The sequence below is a fragment of the Moschus berezovskii genome, chromosome 7 (genome assembly GCF_049115385.1).
Source record: "Moschus berezovskii isolate FMDL1 chromosome 7, NW_MosBer_1.0, whole genome shotgun sequence".
NCBI classification, from domain to species: domain Eukaryota; kingdom Metazoa; phylum Chordata; class Mammalia; order Artiodactyla; family Moschidae; genus Moschus; species Moschus berezovskii.
The window spans coordinates 66,410,148-66,426,244 of NC_142466.1; positions in this window are offsets into that span (position 1 = coordinate 66,410,148).

Here is a 16,097-nt window from a genome sequence, read left to right on the forward strand (position 1 = left end):
TGCCCAGGAGTGCAATTGCTGGGTCATATGGCAGTTCCGTTTCCAGTTTTTTAAGGAATCTCCACACAGTTCTCCATAGTAGCTGCACTAGTTTGCATTCCCACCAGCAGTGTAAGAGGGTTCCCTTTTCTCCACATCCTCTCCAGCATTTATTGCTTGTAGACTTTTGGATAGCAGCCATTCTGACTGGCGTGAAATTGAACCAGTATCTTTTTGCACCCGGCAAAGTCTCCCATCCTTGGATCTCCCTTCAGTATCTTTCTCAGAATATTCCTGTGCTGAATCTCTTACTTCCTGTATTCTGTGTCATTTACTCTTCCTTTGTTGGAACAAGTTCTCCAAGAACTTCTTTTAAAAGCAATTATAGTGTATGGAAGAGTCTTCTGAGATTGTGAATGTCTTGAAAATGTCGACATTTTACTAACAATTTGGCTAGATACAGAATTAAAGTTTAGAAATTATTTTCTTTCAGAAATGTGAAAGCATTGTTTCACTGGCTTGTGCTTCTGGTGTCTCCATTGCAGTATGCACAGCCATTCTAATTCTTGTTTCCTAATTTTATTTCTTCTTTTCTCTGGAAACTTGCAGAGACCCTAGGCATAGGGTCCTAAGAACCTTGTACTCTATCTTCATTCCTTCTTCTGGTTTCTAGATAGGCTGTTTCAATCTGTCTTTTGGTTCTGTAAGTTTGTCTGGAGTGTTTACATCATCCTGATTTCTCTGCTGTTGCCTTCTGGAATAGCTATTTTTGGATGTTGGCCTTCCTTTCTCTCCTGGTTTCTCTTTGTGCTTTTCTTTCTGGAAGAATCCTTGAATCTGTATTCCTAACTGTGGTATAGATTGTTTACTTTTTTAAAACTTTTACTGTCATATTTCTAAGAGCTTATTTCTGCTCTATGAATGTTCTTCATTGATAGTTGCTGCTGCTGCTGCTGCTAAGTCGCTTCAGTCGTGTCCGACTCTGTGCGATCCCATAGACGGCAGCCTACCAGGCTCCCCCATCGCTGGGATTCTCCAGGCGAGAACACATTGATAGTACCTTGTTCTTATTTCATGGCTACAATAGTCTTGTCTCTCTCTAAATATATTAATGATACCTTTTTTTCTCTGCATAAGCTCTAGTCCCCCCCACCCACCCCAGGTTGATATTTTTCTGTTTATTTGCTCTCAGTTTTACATGTTAGAGCCTTTCCATAAAAATCCATTGACCCTTCAATTGCTCGGAGGAGCTAAAATCCTGATTGAAAGCTGCGAGTAATGGGAGCAACTTGCCAACTTTGAACTTTACTGTAGGGTGAAGAGGACAGGGCCTATTTCTTAGAAAGGGATCTTAGCTGACCAGTATTACAGGGAAAAGTCTTTCAGTCTCTGAAAGATAAAGGCATCAGTGTCCTAAAAGCTCAGCTTTTAGCACTAAGCACTCAGATAGGGTCACTTAACTCTCCTGCTTTTTGAATAGTACCAACACAGTCAACAGTGCCCGGCATAGCCCCTGATCTAGCATCCCTCGCTTTCACTCCAGAAAATACATCTCCAGACTTTGGTCACAGTAGTAGTGGCACAGCATGGGAAAATATTTAAGAACAGAACTGCTTCTCAAACTGCTTCCCCCTGCCCACCTTCCCTTTTAAACCCTCTGCTTCCACCAACTCCTGAGCTTTGGGAGAAATCTGCAGTGTAAATCTAGATTACTCTCAGCTTTCCCCCACTACTGGCTTCAGATTCAGCTTTCTTAGGCTGTTACCTCATTTCCAAACTTTTCAGTTTCATAACTTTGTTGCTATTGTCTTCTGCCTTTGCAGGTTTGTACCTTTAAAAGAAATATCCATTTGATTCTAGTTTCAATAGAGTTTTAGAGAGAAGAAAAATGATATACCATCTCACCCCAGAAAACATTCAATATTTCTGATTCTTAGCCCAGTTATCTTCAATCTTTAAACCTTCCTTACTTCCTCAGCCCATGTTCATGGCTGTAAGAGGGATGATTAAATCAGGTTATTTTCAGAGCTGCAGCTTTAAGGCAGGAGTAGACTATGCAACACATTCCTGCAAGGGCCAACACATTTTATCCTTAAACTTTAGCACACTGGATGGTCAAGAACTATTAGCCACAGGCATCTTTTTCTTCTGTGAGATTTAGCTTGCTAACATATAAAACAGCATATATGGTGTGAGCACCAGGCTCCCCTTGCTTGGAGCCTCAAGGGGTATGTATGTATTAGCAGTAAGCAGTAGATCAGAGGTGCAGGACAGAGCAGGGAACCAAGCACTCCTTCCCACAGTAGGCTTCCAGGCTGAAGCAGCCCTGAATGAGAGCTTATAAAAGACTAACATCTCTAAATCAAGTTTGGAGTTTTGATTACTACATGGGAATTCTCATCTGAATATACTACGTTTGCAGCTTCTCACTCAGGGTAGGGGTACTAATAATACTTGGGGTCATGGACTCATTGGGTCTATGGATAAAAACCCCTATTTCTATCTCAGATGGGAAAAAAATTACAGGTTTTCAGTCAATGCCCACCAGAATGTAATCTGCTTGAGAATCTGTCTTACCCACTCCACTTCCCTAGTGTCTAGAATCATATCCAGGACATGGTTGAGCTCAATAAACACAAGTGAATTAGTGAGGGAACAGTTAGGAGGGAGATCACCAAGGGTCTGAGAGATCATGATAAAAGGTTTTGGGGTTTTATCTGAGATAAAATATCTATTTCTGGAATAACCTATCAATAAGAGATGATATTTGTGGGAAATTAAAGAACATTAATTTTACTTCTAAAACCACACTGGAACAACTCATAAGACTCCCCATGAAGAGATCTTTATCCAGCTCCTGAGTTGTACCCTGCTGCACAGCAATGGGAAGATGTGCCAGAAAACTGGGGTTGAAAAATTTTTAGAAAGCCAAAATCCTAAGAACAGTGTGGGACTCTACGAAAATATATTTCAAATGCCATGGAACATGGTTTATGCACTGCCACCCTGCAAGGTCAAAAGTTAAAGAGTCTTACAACTAAATTTCCACTCTCTGAAAATATTTAAGAAATATAAATTCACAAATAAACCTGATACACAGATGCAGAAAAAAAAATTTTAAATGGGTAATTATTCCTAAAATTTTGCACATGAAAATTTATCTTGCCCTGCAATTTCGAGTTGAAGCATTTGTGCCTATTTTCCATTTTCAGCTATGAAGACATATCTTAACATCTAGATCTGGATAGAAGAGATGTTATTTTTACTTTAAGGCTTGCAAAACAATAGACTTTGCTAGGGATGTATTCTCATTTTGTGGTGTTTTGCGTATATCCACTGGAAATCCCTGTTGACAGGCTACATCCTAGTATTAACATAAAGGTTAGTTTCCATGTAGTTAGAAATCACGACCACTACATTTACTGTCATTTAGATTCAAAATCTTGGTCAGCAGTCTTGTATATTCTTAATCCCTTCAACTACTTCATCTAATCAGCCTTTAATAAATGGAAATGCTATACTTATAAGTACTCCATTCACAACTTTACATTCTAACTCCATGGGCCTCATTTTCCTTTGTGATTTCCTTCTCTTTTAATCAAGAATATATGTGAGGGGTTAATGAACTTATGTCAAAATGAATCCTCTACAATGCCCCATCCCCAGGTAACGGTAAATTTCAGGAGTTGTCATGTACTTATGGTAGTACCCGGGGTCCTGAATCAATGGTGCTTCAAATTTTTCTTTTTTAATTGACTGATCAAAGTGCCAGGTACTGTTCCAAGCCCTTTTCATACATTAACTCATTTAGTGTTCGTAACAACTCTATGAGAAACCTACTGTCATCACCCCTATTTTACCAATGAAGAAGCTGGGATACACAGAGGTTATGCCCCTTGCTCATAGTTACCTACTAGTAAGTATGTGGGGCCGGGTTCAAACCAGGCAGGCTGGCTGCAGAGTTCATACCCCTGGCCACTAAATATGCTGTCTGTTATTTATACTGTCCTTGTCCACTGTGTATGCATGTCTCTGTGTATGTGTGCCTGCAAAAACTCTGCAAATCCTGCCTCGAATAGTTAATTTTTGAAGGACTGTGTAAAGCAGAGGGGAAGCAGCAGCAAGCAGGGATAAAGCTCAGGGCATATGTCTAGCTGAACAAATATAAGAACAGTAAGGATGCTGACCAGTTGGAAAGGGTGCTACACAAAAGATAGCAGGCGGCATCATCCTGGTTTGGGGTCAAGAGGGTAAACTTCCTGAAGGAAGTGATGTTTACGCTAAAGCAAAAGGGGACTTCCCTAGTGTTCCAGTGGCTAAGAATCTGTGCTCCCAATGCATAGGGCTCAGGTTTGATCCCTGGTCAGGGAACTAGATATCACATGCTGCAACTAAGAGCTCACAGGCTGCCACTAAGACCTGGCTCAGCCAAATAAAAAAATAAACATTAAAAAAAAAAATACTAAAAGAAAAGGATGAACAAAAGTTAGCTATCTGGAGGGCAGGGGCCAGGCAGTGGGGGGGTCAGAGAAAGGAACTAACCCCTGAGATCATGAGGATGGCCAGAGCACATCCTGAAAATTTTCTACGACAGCCTTACTATTGCTAACCATCACACTCCAAGCTGGTCAGCTGGCTGAGATGACAAGGCTGTGTCACAGCACTGCAGACCATATGTTCATCCTCTTCTCACCCAGGCCAGAAAACAACAGTGTTTTAAGGCACGGTTTCCTGAAGGCACATCCTAGAACTAAAACTGCTTCAGAGATGCCTGCAGCCATGCTGAAAGGGAACACCCAGAAGGCCCAAGTAAGCATGCTACACTGAATTTATAATGCAGAAAACATTTGTAGTTCCTTGGACATTTGCATTGCTATAAAAATTATACTTTATGGGATAATTATTAATGGTTTGAAGAGACATAAACAGTACAAACGAAATATAGCTGATACTATGAAAATGTAAGCCATGTAAATCAAAATCATATAACAATTATTCAATACACAGAGGCCTACTTAATATATCCATATAAAATTTCTTACACACATATGCAATAAAAGCCCACAAAAACCATCACTCTAAAGTCATTCACTATACAAATATGAAAATAAATCTTTATCTTTAACCTCAGTTTATCTTCAGCAAGAGGGTTGTGTGGTTTAGCTTTATGCAAATCACACTTAGTATTAAATAATCAAATGTCACATATGTCATATAAAGCAGCAAGTGGAAAAAAATAAATTATGAAAATGTACGAGGCTAAAAGTTAACAGTGAAAAATGTCTCCATCTTCAATGTTCTTTTCCATGATGAAACTAAAATATTATCCAATGTATCAGGATACATAAAAGAGTGGAGCATAATTGTGATTTTAAAATCTCTCAAAGGAAAAATTGAGCCAAGATGAGTTACTTGCACAGAACTATGCAAATGTATTGAATTAAGTCTAAGTTTAAAACATTAGATACTTTTGTTCTTACCAAAAATATTATTTAAACTTGTGAACACCTTCATGAAATCAAATGCTGATAATAATCTTGATTTCCATTGCAAAGCAACAGAAAGAGCTTTTGTTTAAACAAGATTGCTAACTGGAACTTTAAGTCTCTAATTTGGATTTTATTGCAAAAATATTTATCCAGGTTCAAATAGCTAAAGATGATGGCTTTGTCTATCAGAGGTACCGTTGTAATCTAATCAGTTTGGGTAAGCTGGTGGTAAAACCCAGAAGCAAAGAACAAGATGATACTTCTATATCAAAGGTACATTCTTATATATAAATTGTAAAACAAATATTGACACTTTGCTACATGGAACTGTTTTAATTTAACAAAAAGGGATGTTCTTAGATTACTTAGTACAATAAGTAAGAACTATTATTTCTGTTTTTCTCAGCAAGCTACTTGGCCTGGCCCTATGAACCAAGGTAAATTCAAGTCTCTGTCTGGGAATAACTTGATTGGTTCAGGTTACTGAAAACCAAAGCCTGAATACCGGGCCTCAGTGAGCCAGCCTGCGGTCAGGTGTTGACTCCTTCAGCTCTTAAAGACATTTTGGTGGGGAAGTCTGGGAGGCAACATAGCTTCCAGCGAGCAGGACCTACCAGGCTGTGTGCAAGAGTAAGTCATCAGTCACCTCAGACAAAAGACTCTGACTTGCCTGTCCCTTAACCACAATACCCCTTCAAAAGAGATGACTTTCCAAAATCACACAGAACATTTTATTCACTGTTCATTATTTAAGAAAGAGAATGCAGGGAGAGTTAGGAAATTTACATTATATTGGAGATTATGCTTCTAAACCATGGATAGATTCAAGCATGCATACTTTCATTTGGCAAGATGTTAAATTATTCTAAGAACTAGTATATTTTTTTTTCAGTCAGTTCAGTTCAGTTGCTCAGTCATGTCCGACTCTTTGCAACCCCATGGACTAGAGCACGCCAGGCCTCCCTGTCAAACACCAACTTCAAGAGTTTACTCAAACTCATGTCCATTGAGTCAGTGATGCTATCCGACCATCTCATCCTCTGTCGTCCCTTTCTGTTCTCGCCTTCAATCTTTCCCAGCATCAGGGTCTTTTCCAATGAGTCAGCTCTTCACATCAGATGGCCAAAGTATTGGAGTTTCAGCTTCAACATCAGTCCTTCCAATGAATGTTCAGGACCGATTTCCCTTAGGATGGACTGGTTTGATCTCCTTACAGTCCAAGGGACTCTAAAGAGTCTTCTCCAACACCACAGTTCAAAAGCATCAATTCTTCGGCACTCAGCTTTTTTTATAGTCCAACTCTCATATCCATACATGACCACTGGAAAAACCACAGCCTTGACTAGATGGACCTTTGTTGACAAAGTAATGTCTCTGCTTTTTAATATGCTGTCTAGGTTGGTCATACCTTTTCTCCCAAGGAGTAAGTGTCTTTTAATTTCATGGCTGCAGTGACCATCTGCAGTGATTTTGGAGATCAAAAAGTAAAGTCTGCCACTCTTCCCACTGTTTCTCCATCTATTTGCCATGAAGTGATGGGACCAGATGCCATGATCTTTGTTTTCTGAATGCTGAGCTTTTAGCCAACTTTTTCACTCTCCACTTTCACTTTCATCAGGAGGCTCTTTAGTTCTTCTTCACTTTCTGCCATAAGGGTGGTGTCATCTGCATATCTGAGGTTATTGGTATTTCTCCCGGCAATCTTGATTCCAGCTTGTGTTTCATCCAGCCCAGCGTTTCTCATGGTGTACTCTGCATATAAGTTAAATAAACAGGGTGACAATATACAGCCTTTTCCTATTTGGAACCAGTCTATTGTTCCATGTCCAGTTCTAACTGTTGCTTCCTGACCTGCATACAGATTTCTCAAGAGGCAGGTTAAGTGGTCTGGTATTCCCATCTCTTTCAAAATTGTTCACAGTTGATTGTGATCTACACAGTCAAAGACTTTGGCATTAATGAGACATAATTCATATACCATAATATTCACCATTTCAAATACACAATTTAGTGGGTTTTAGTATATTCACAAGCTGTACAACATTCAGTTCAGTTCAGTTCAGTTCAGTCGCTCAGTCGTGTCCGACTCTCCGCGACCCCATGAATCACAGCACGCCAGGCCTCCCTGTCCATCACCAACTCCTGGAGTACACTCAAACTCATGTCCACAGAGTCGGTGATGCCATCCAGCCATCTCATTCTCCGTCGTCCCCTTCTCCTCCCACCCCCAACCTTTCCCAGCATCAGAGTCTTTTCCAGTGAGTCAACTCATCGCATGAGGTGGCCAAAGTATTGGAGTTTCAGCTTTAGCATCAGTCCTTCCAATGAACACCTAGGATTGATCTCCTTTAGAATGGACTGGTTGGATCTCCTTGCAGTATAAGGGACTCTCAAGAGTCTTCTCCAACACCACAGTTCAAAAGCATCGATTCTTCAGTGATCAGCTTTCTTCACAGTCCAACTCTCACATCCATACATGACCACGGGAAAAACCATAGCCTTGACTAGACGGACCTTGGTTGGCAAAGTAATGTCTCTGCTTTTTAATATACTATCAAGGTTGGTCATAACTTTCCTTCCAAGGAGCAAGCGTCTTTTAATTTCATGGCTGCAATCAGCATCCGCAGTGATTTTGGAGCCCCAAACAAATAAAGTCTGACACTATTTCCACTGTTTCTCCATCTATTTCCCATGAAGTGATGGGACCAGATGCCATGATCTTTGTTTTCTGAATGTTGAGCTTCAAGCCAACCTTTTCACTCTCCTCTTTCACTTTCATCAAGAGGCTTTTGAGTTCCTCTTCACTTTCCTCTTCACTGACATAAGGGTAGTGTCATCTGCATATCTGAGGTTATTGATATTTCTCCCGGCAATCTTGACTTGCTTCTTTCAGCCCAGCGTTCCTCATGATGTACTCTGCATATAAGTTAAATAAGCAAGGTGACAATATACAACCTTGACGTACACCTTTTCCTATTTGGAACCAATCTGTTGTTCCATTTACAGTTCTGACTGTTGCTTCCTGACCTGTATACAGGTTTCTCAAGAGGCAGGTCAGGTGGTCTGGGATTCCCATCTCCTTCAGAATGTTCCACAGTTTATTGTGATCCACACAGTCAAAGGCTTTGGCATAGTCAATGAAGCAGAAATAGATGTTTTTCTGAAACTCTCTTGCTTTCTCCATGATCCAGCGGATGTTGGCAATTGGATCTCTGGTGCCTCTGCCTTTTCTAAAACCTGCTTGCATTACCACAATACAATTCCAGAACATTTTCATCATCCCCCAAAGAAACTATACCCATTAGTAGTCACTCTGTTTCTCCTTCACCAGCCCCTGGCAGTCACTTGCTGGGGTGTGCTTTTTAAGTGAAATGTGACAACTTTCCTGCACATTATGTTTTCAGTAGTGTGTTGCTTTATATGTTATCATCAGATCTTTTAACACAGAATTCAAACCATGACCTTTATAAGTATTGTGAGATTTAAAAATACCCTCTTCTATACACAAACTTTTTCTCTTGCAAAAATATTTTCATTCTTTATACATAAAAAATAAATTTTTCTGTCTGCACTGGAGTTTAAAACGTTACTATTTTTCCCCTCAATTAAATTCTGTTCTTGTATAAAAAGTGAGAAGAATCAATGCTCCAATATTTAAAAATAATGAATGATAAGAGTCCTTATTACCTGTGGCCATCATGCTCTCCTTCCCACTACTTTGAGCTGAAAGGGTCCAGGTCTGAAAGGCCATGCTGCCTGCTTACAGAGGAGGAAAATGGATCTATGTGGGCTGGTGACCACAAGACTAGTTAACAGTACAGCTAGGATGGTAACCCCCATTTCCTAGTTTTCCAGTATTGAATGTTGGAAGTAAATGTTATAGGTTATCTACAAAGTCAGCAATCTTCTATAGCTTTGATCTAAGCATATGATTTTTTTAACCACTTTAAAAACATTTACATGCCATCTGGTAAGATTTTGTAATGACAAAACAGGTATATTTAATCAGAGAGTCCAAATCATTCACTGAAACACAGCAAAAAAAAAAAAAAAAAGCCAAGGTTCTGGAGGGACCCCAGAGCACCGCTCAGATTCCACATATAGTAACTCTCCACACGACAGTGTCCACAGTATGCACCGCTCTACATAAGAAGCAAACAAGCCACATACATTCAGTTCTTTGAGAATGAAGGCTTCACGGGCCAAGGATGTTTGGGATTTAACTACTGCAACAATTCTTATCTGGGTTGACTTTTTGGAACTGGTCCCACTCAGATTGGTAATTGTCATCCTCATTTTCATCTTTTTTTTTTTTTTTTTTTACTTCCCTGGAGAGAGAAAAAGACAGAGAGAGAAAGGAGATTACTGAAGTATAAAACTGAACCATAAACAGAGAAACAAAATGGCACTGCTGAGCACTTGCTATGCACTACCCAGACAGCATTCTAAATCCTTTGTAGGTCCTGACTTATTCCTTGTAACACTATGTGATTTTGTTGTGACCCACATTATATGTGAGGAAATGAAAGAAAAAAAGTGAAGAAATTTCCCTTGGGTCACAAAGCTGAAGAAGTGGCAGGGCTGGGATTTCAACCATGCAGGTGGGCTCCAGTGCCCGCATTCTGAGCACCAGACCACACCCTCATGCATGCATGCACACACACACCCAAATGCATACATACATGTATAACACTCACATGCACACACAGGCTGCTCCTGCCCTCTCTTGTGGTTTCACATGATTTATAATCTGCCACACATAGCTCACTGCTTAGGACTCTGGAACATGACTCCCGTGTCCAGCTAATGCTTATGATAAAAGTCATTGCTTTGTTACCATTTATGATCATGGAGATAACAGATGGTTAAAATCCAGGGGGAAAAGTCTTCCTCTTGCCTATTCCTAAATTTCTTGCAGAATTAACTTCTACAGGCAATATTGGACCAAAGATCTCCACAATCTTAAGAAAAAGAAGTCTCCTGCCCCTGGGGATGTGTGGGAAATATACCCTCTGACAAGCTGAACCGCAGTCTCTGGGTGAGGAGAATGTGACAGCTCGTCCCCAAGAGTTCCACCTCCCTGCAGTGTCTGGCCCTTCCCATGAAGAGGTGAAGCTTGAGCCGCTCCCCCATGGCCAGTACCTACCTGCTCTGTGACTGCTCAGACCAGTAGAAAAGTGAGGAAAGGGTGTGCTGACACTTTCAAGCCAGGCATTAGTAAGGTCTAGAGACCTCCATGGTGACCCAGTGGCCAAGACTCTGTGCTCCCAATGCAGGGGACCTAGGTATGATCCGTGGTCAGAGAACTAGATCCTGTATACCACAACTAAGACCTGGCATAGCCAAATAAATAAATGTTTTTTTAAAAAAAGGTCTGGCCACTCTGAGCTGTGATAAAAGCAGCCCAGGGATCTTCACTGGAGAGAAGCCAGCAGAGAGGACCCGAGGGCTGAGATGCACAGGGAGGAGCATCCTGGCAGCAGACAGGCAAAGTGCGTCTAACTCCATGTCCATCTGACTGCAAACACATGAGAGAGAGGAACTGTGGACACTCCAGTGAGATCCAGTCAACTCCAATAATTATAAAAACTGAAAAGCAGTGTTTTAGGCAACTACAGTTTGGGCGGTTTGTTACAGAGCAGTAGACGCTGATTCCCAGGACAGTGACGCTGTTCAAGAGGAATAGACTGTAATCCACAAATGTCATTTAAAATGTTTCAGCAGCCACATCCGAAATGTAAAGAGAAATAGGTGAAATTAATTTTATTAATATATTTTAACTCAGTATTGCAAAGATATTATCATTTCAGCATGTTACCAATAAAAATATCAATGAGGTATTTTGCAATGTTTATACCATCTTCAAAAGCCAGTATTTATTTAATACATTCTGCACATCTCAGCTTGGATCAGCCACACTTCAGGCAGCCAATGGTCAGCACAGCCCAAGAAGGAGCTGATTTGCGCTAATCTTTGAAAACCACTGCCCTATGACTAGGGGGAAAAGGAAAAACTAATTCTTGCTCTTTAGAGTTCATAAAGAGTCTGATGCTGAGAGGGACTGGGGGTGGGAGGAGATGGGGACGACAGAGAATGAGATGGCTGGATGGCATCACCGACTCGATGGACATGAGTTTGAGTGTACTCCGGGAGTTGGTGATGGACAGGGAGGCCTGGTGTGCTGTGATTCATGGGGTCGCGGAGAGTCGGACGCGACTGAGCGGCTGAACTGAACTGAACTGAACTGAAACACTATGCTACATGTTTTCACATATTCTTTATTTAATACACGCAATGCACACCCACAAAATCCTGACAGGTAACAGGTGAGCATCAGTCTACTTACTTCACAGATGAGGAAACAAAGACTCAGGAAAAGAAGGGAGTTGAAGCTTCTTCACAGTTCAACCCATAAACCCTATCAGACTCAATTCAGACTTTTAACCTCCAGAACTATATGACGATACATTTTTATTGCTTAAATCACTAGGCCAATGGGGATTTGTTACAGTGACAACAGAAAATTCACCCAACTTTCAAATGCAAAATAGCAACCATTTGGTCATTCAACAGATGTCTGATTTATGCCAAGCTCTGGGATCCTCAGCCAGTGACCTTTGAGAGAGACAGATGTCTTCTAAATAAATCACTAGCGGGTGCCTGAAAGAAAGCTGCTAACACACAAGCACAGCGTTTGCAGGAACACAAAGGGTGCACTACAGCCATGCTGGGGTGAGGGGAAGGCAGGCTTTGTGGAGATGGAGTTTCATGGAGACTTTGACAGTGGAGCAACCTCTTGATGGGATAGGAATTCACATCCATTTAATGAGGGAGATCCTAGGTGTAGGAAAGAGCACACACGAGGCAAAGAGGCATAAAAGAACGTGGCCATGACAGGAAGCAAAGTTTGCTGTGTCTATAGACTATCAGTCATTTGGGAAGCAAGATAAGAGATGCAAACAAAGGTAGGTGATGCTGGGCTCTGAAGGACTATTTGCCACTTGCTAGGGAACTTGCACTCTCTGCTGTAGGTAGAACACCAATGTGGGGGTACAAGAAAGAAAGTATGAACTGGATTTTCACTTATAAAGATTACCCTGATTACAGGGTAAAGAATGAACTGATGTTGGAGAAATTCTGAGGCAGAAACTTAGGTGCCTCCTGAACTAACTGGGGTAGGAAATTCCCAGGCCTAAAGAAGAGCAAAGAGAGAGAAAAAACATGGACAGATTCAAGAAAGATTACAGAGAGGTCACTAAGTCAATAGGGACCCAGAACCCACTAAAGGTAGGTGATGGAGAAAGCCAGGAAGGAGTCAAGACTGATTCTGGGTGACTGTTTTTTAGTGATAATGTTGGTAGTTCCTGAGAAAGGGAATATAGAATGAGGAATAATTTTAGAGAAAAATTAACACCTTAGATTTTAGATATGTTGGGGGCAGTCATGCCTATGGAATTTCCATCTGTTGGTGGGTGGGAATGTGATCATGGCATTTTTTTTTAAAGATGGAGATTAAAATACAGAAAAATACAGAAATTGGAAGTCATCAGCTAGACAAAGTTCTAGAAACCATGAGGGTAGAAAACAGTCAAGAGGAAGAGAGAACAGAATCTTCAGATTACCAACATTAAAGACAAGCTAGAGGTTCAGAGTAGCAAAAAGTCCCAATTTTGCCACTTAGTATTAGGTTGGTGCAAAAGTAATTGTGGTTTTTCATTGTTGAACTTTGCTGTTTTGATACTGGAATTCATTCTTAAATAAATGCAGCTCTGTTATACATCATTTTAATGTGCATTTCTCACTTTATGTTTTTTACTAACATCTTATTATTCGCTGTTTATTTCATATTTATTTTAGACTATAGAAATTATGTTAGACAAAAAGCAAATTTGAGTGATTTTCTTATTCGAATTCAAAATGTGTCATAAAGAAGTGAAGACAGCTCACAACATTAACAGTGCATTTTCCAGGAACTACTAACTAACATACAGCGCAGTGGTGGTTCAAGAAGTTTTGCGAAAGAGTGGAGAGCCTTCAAGATGAGGAGCCCAGTGGCTGGCCATCAGAAGTTGACAATAAATTGAGAAGATCATCTAAGCTAATCCTCTTACAATTGCACAAGAAGTTGCCAAAGAACTCAATGTCAACCATTCTACGGTTGTCTGGCACCTGAAGCAAATTGGAAAGGTGAAAAAGCTCAATAATTGGGTGCCTCATGAGCTGACGGAAAATCAAACAAAAAAAATCATTTTGAAGTGTCGTCTTCTCTTATCCTATGCAACAACAACAAAACCATTTCTCAATCGGATTGTGACATGCAACAAAAAGTGGATTTTGTAACAACAACCAGTGACAACCAGCTCAGTGGTTGGACCAAGAAGAAACTCCAAAGCACTTCCCAAAGCCAAAATTTGCACCCAAAAAAGGTCAAGGTCACTGTTTGTTACTCTGCTGCCTGTCTGATCGACAACAGCTTTCTGAATCCTGTCGAAACCACTACATCTGAGAAATATGCTCAGTAAATTGATGAGATGCACTGAAAACTGCAATGCCCGCACCCAGCATTGGTCAACAGAATGGGCCCAATTCTTCCCCATGACAACGTTCAACCACATGTCACACAACCAACAGTTCAAAAATTGAACAAATTAGGCTATGAAGTTTTACCTCATTCACCATATTCACCTGACCTCTCACTAACCAACCACCATATCTTCAAGCATCTCAACAACTTTTTGCAGGAAAAACACTTCCACAACCATCAGGAAGCAGAAAATGCCTTCCAAGAGTTCAGTGAATCCTGAAGCAGGGATTTTTACACTACAGGAATGCATGTGTGTTCAGTCACTCAGTTGTGTATGACTCTTAGTGAACCCATGGACTGTAGTCCACCAGACTTCTCTGTCCATGGGCTTTTCCAGGCAAGAATACTGGAGTAGGTTGCCACTTCCTCCTCCAGGGGATCTTCCCGACCCAGGGATCGAACCTGCATCTCTTGTGCCCCTTCTTTGTCAGGTGGATTCTTTACCATTGCACCACCTGGGAAACCCGAACTACAGGAATAAATAAACATTTCTCGTTGGCAAAAAAATGTGTTGATTGTAATGGTTCCTACTTTGATTAATAAAGATGTGTTTGAACCTAGTTATAATGATCTAAAATTCACTGTCCAAAAGAAACCACAGTTACTTTTGTGCAAACCTAACAGCTGTGTCAGTTCGAGAAAACTGATTAAGCAGTCTAATTTCCCATTTTCTTATGTACAATGGGTGTAATAATCACAGCATCCTCATGACAACTCACATCTCTCCCTTAGTCATACATATCGTATGACTGCCTGGTCATATAGTTTCTTTTTTCTCTATTGTTAAATTACATGGCCTATCTTACATACCCTGATGTACAGGGCTTTCATGCCACATACTCATAATAATGGAGACATTACTCAACCTGAATGCAAATATTAAGAGAGAAAAGTATCCATACTGTTCACCTGGTCTTCAGTTTCTTTAATGCACCAAAAATGTGAGCACATTCTACTTTAAGGAAATCAGGAAGACACAATTTTAAACATCTAAAGCAAGCATAAGGCTGGGAAAATTAAATTACCTCACAAAAAAATACCATATGCTTAACAACTGCTTTTTTTTTTTTTTTTTGCAAATGAAAACAAAGATTTACTATATAGCACTGAGGATTATAGCCATTATCTTGTGTGTTTTTTTTTTGTTGGTTGGTTCGTTTGTTTGACATTATTGTATTGGTTTTGCCAGATATTGACATGAATCTGCCCCAGGTGTACATGTGTTCCCCATCTTGAACACCCCTCCCACCTCCCTCCCCATCCCATCCCTCTGGGTCATCCCAGTGCACCAGCCCCGAGCATCCTGTATCATGCATTGAACCTGGACTGGCAATTCGTTTCACATATGATATTATACATGTTTCAATGCCATTCTTCCAAATCATCCCACCCTTGCCCTCTCCCACAGAGTCCAAAAGACTGTCCTATTCATCTGTGTCTCTTTTGCTATCTTGTATACAGGGTTATCGTTACCATCTTTCTAAGTTCCATGTATATGCATTAGTATACTGTATTGGTGATTTTCTTTCTGGCTTACTTAACTCTATATAATAGGCTCCAGTTTCATCCACCTCATTAGAACTGATTCAAATGTATTCTTTTTAATTGCTGAGTAATAAGACTCACTCTTAAGGACAGATTTACACCCAGTGGGGTCAACAATGGAGTTCCACTGATACCTCGGCCAGAATTTTTTCTTTTTCTCAAATTTCAGGTCATTGATCAATTTAATGCCTGTTGAACTTGAATTTACTGCAAAATGTGGAAAGTTTGTGGCTCCAGTGACAGCAAATGTACTTACAGTGGTTAGGGTGAATGTCCTATTAGCCATACAGGAAACTTCATTTCAAGGAGAAACTTTTCCTAGGATTGAGAGGTTTTCCAGGAAAAAGCAGTGTTCAGGTTGTTAAGCAAACATGTATGGCTTTCCTTCAAAAATGAATTCTGTTTCAGACAGTGAAAATCTTCAACTCTTTTAGTTCAAGTTTTTTATGACATGACATGGTAGGAAGTATCTTATGAGATCTTATGAGATCTAAATCAAG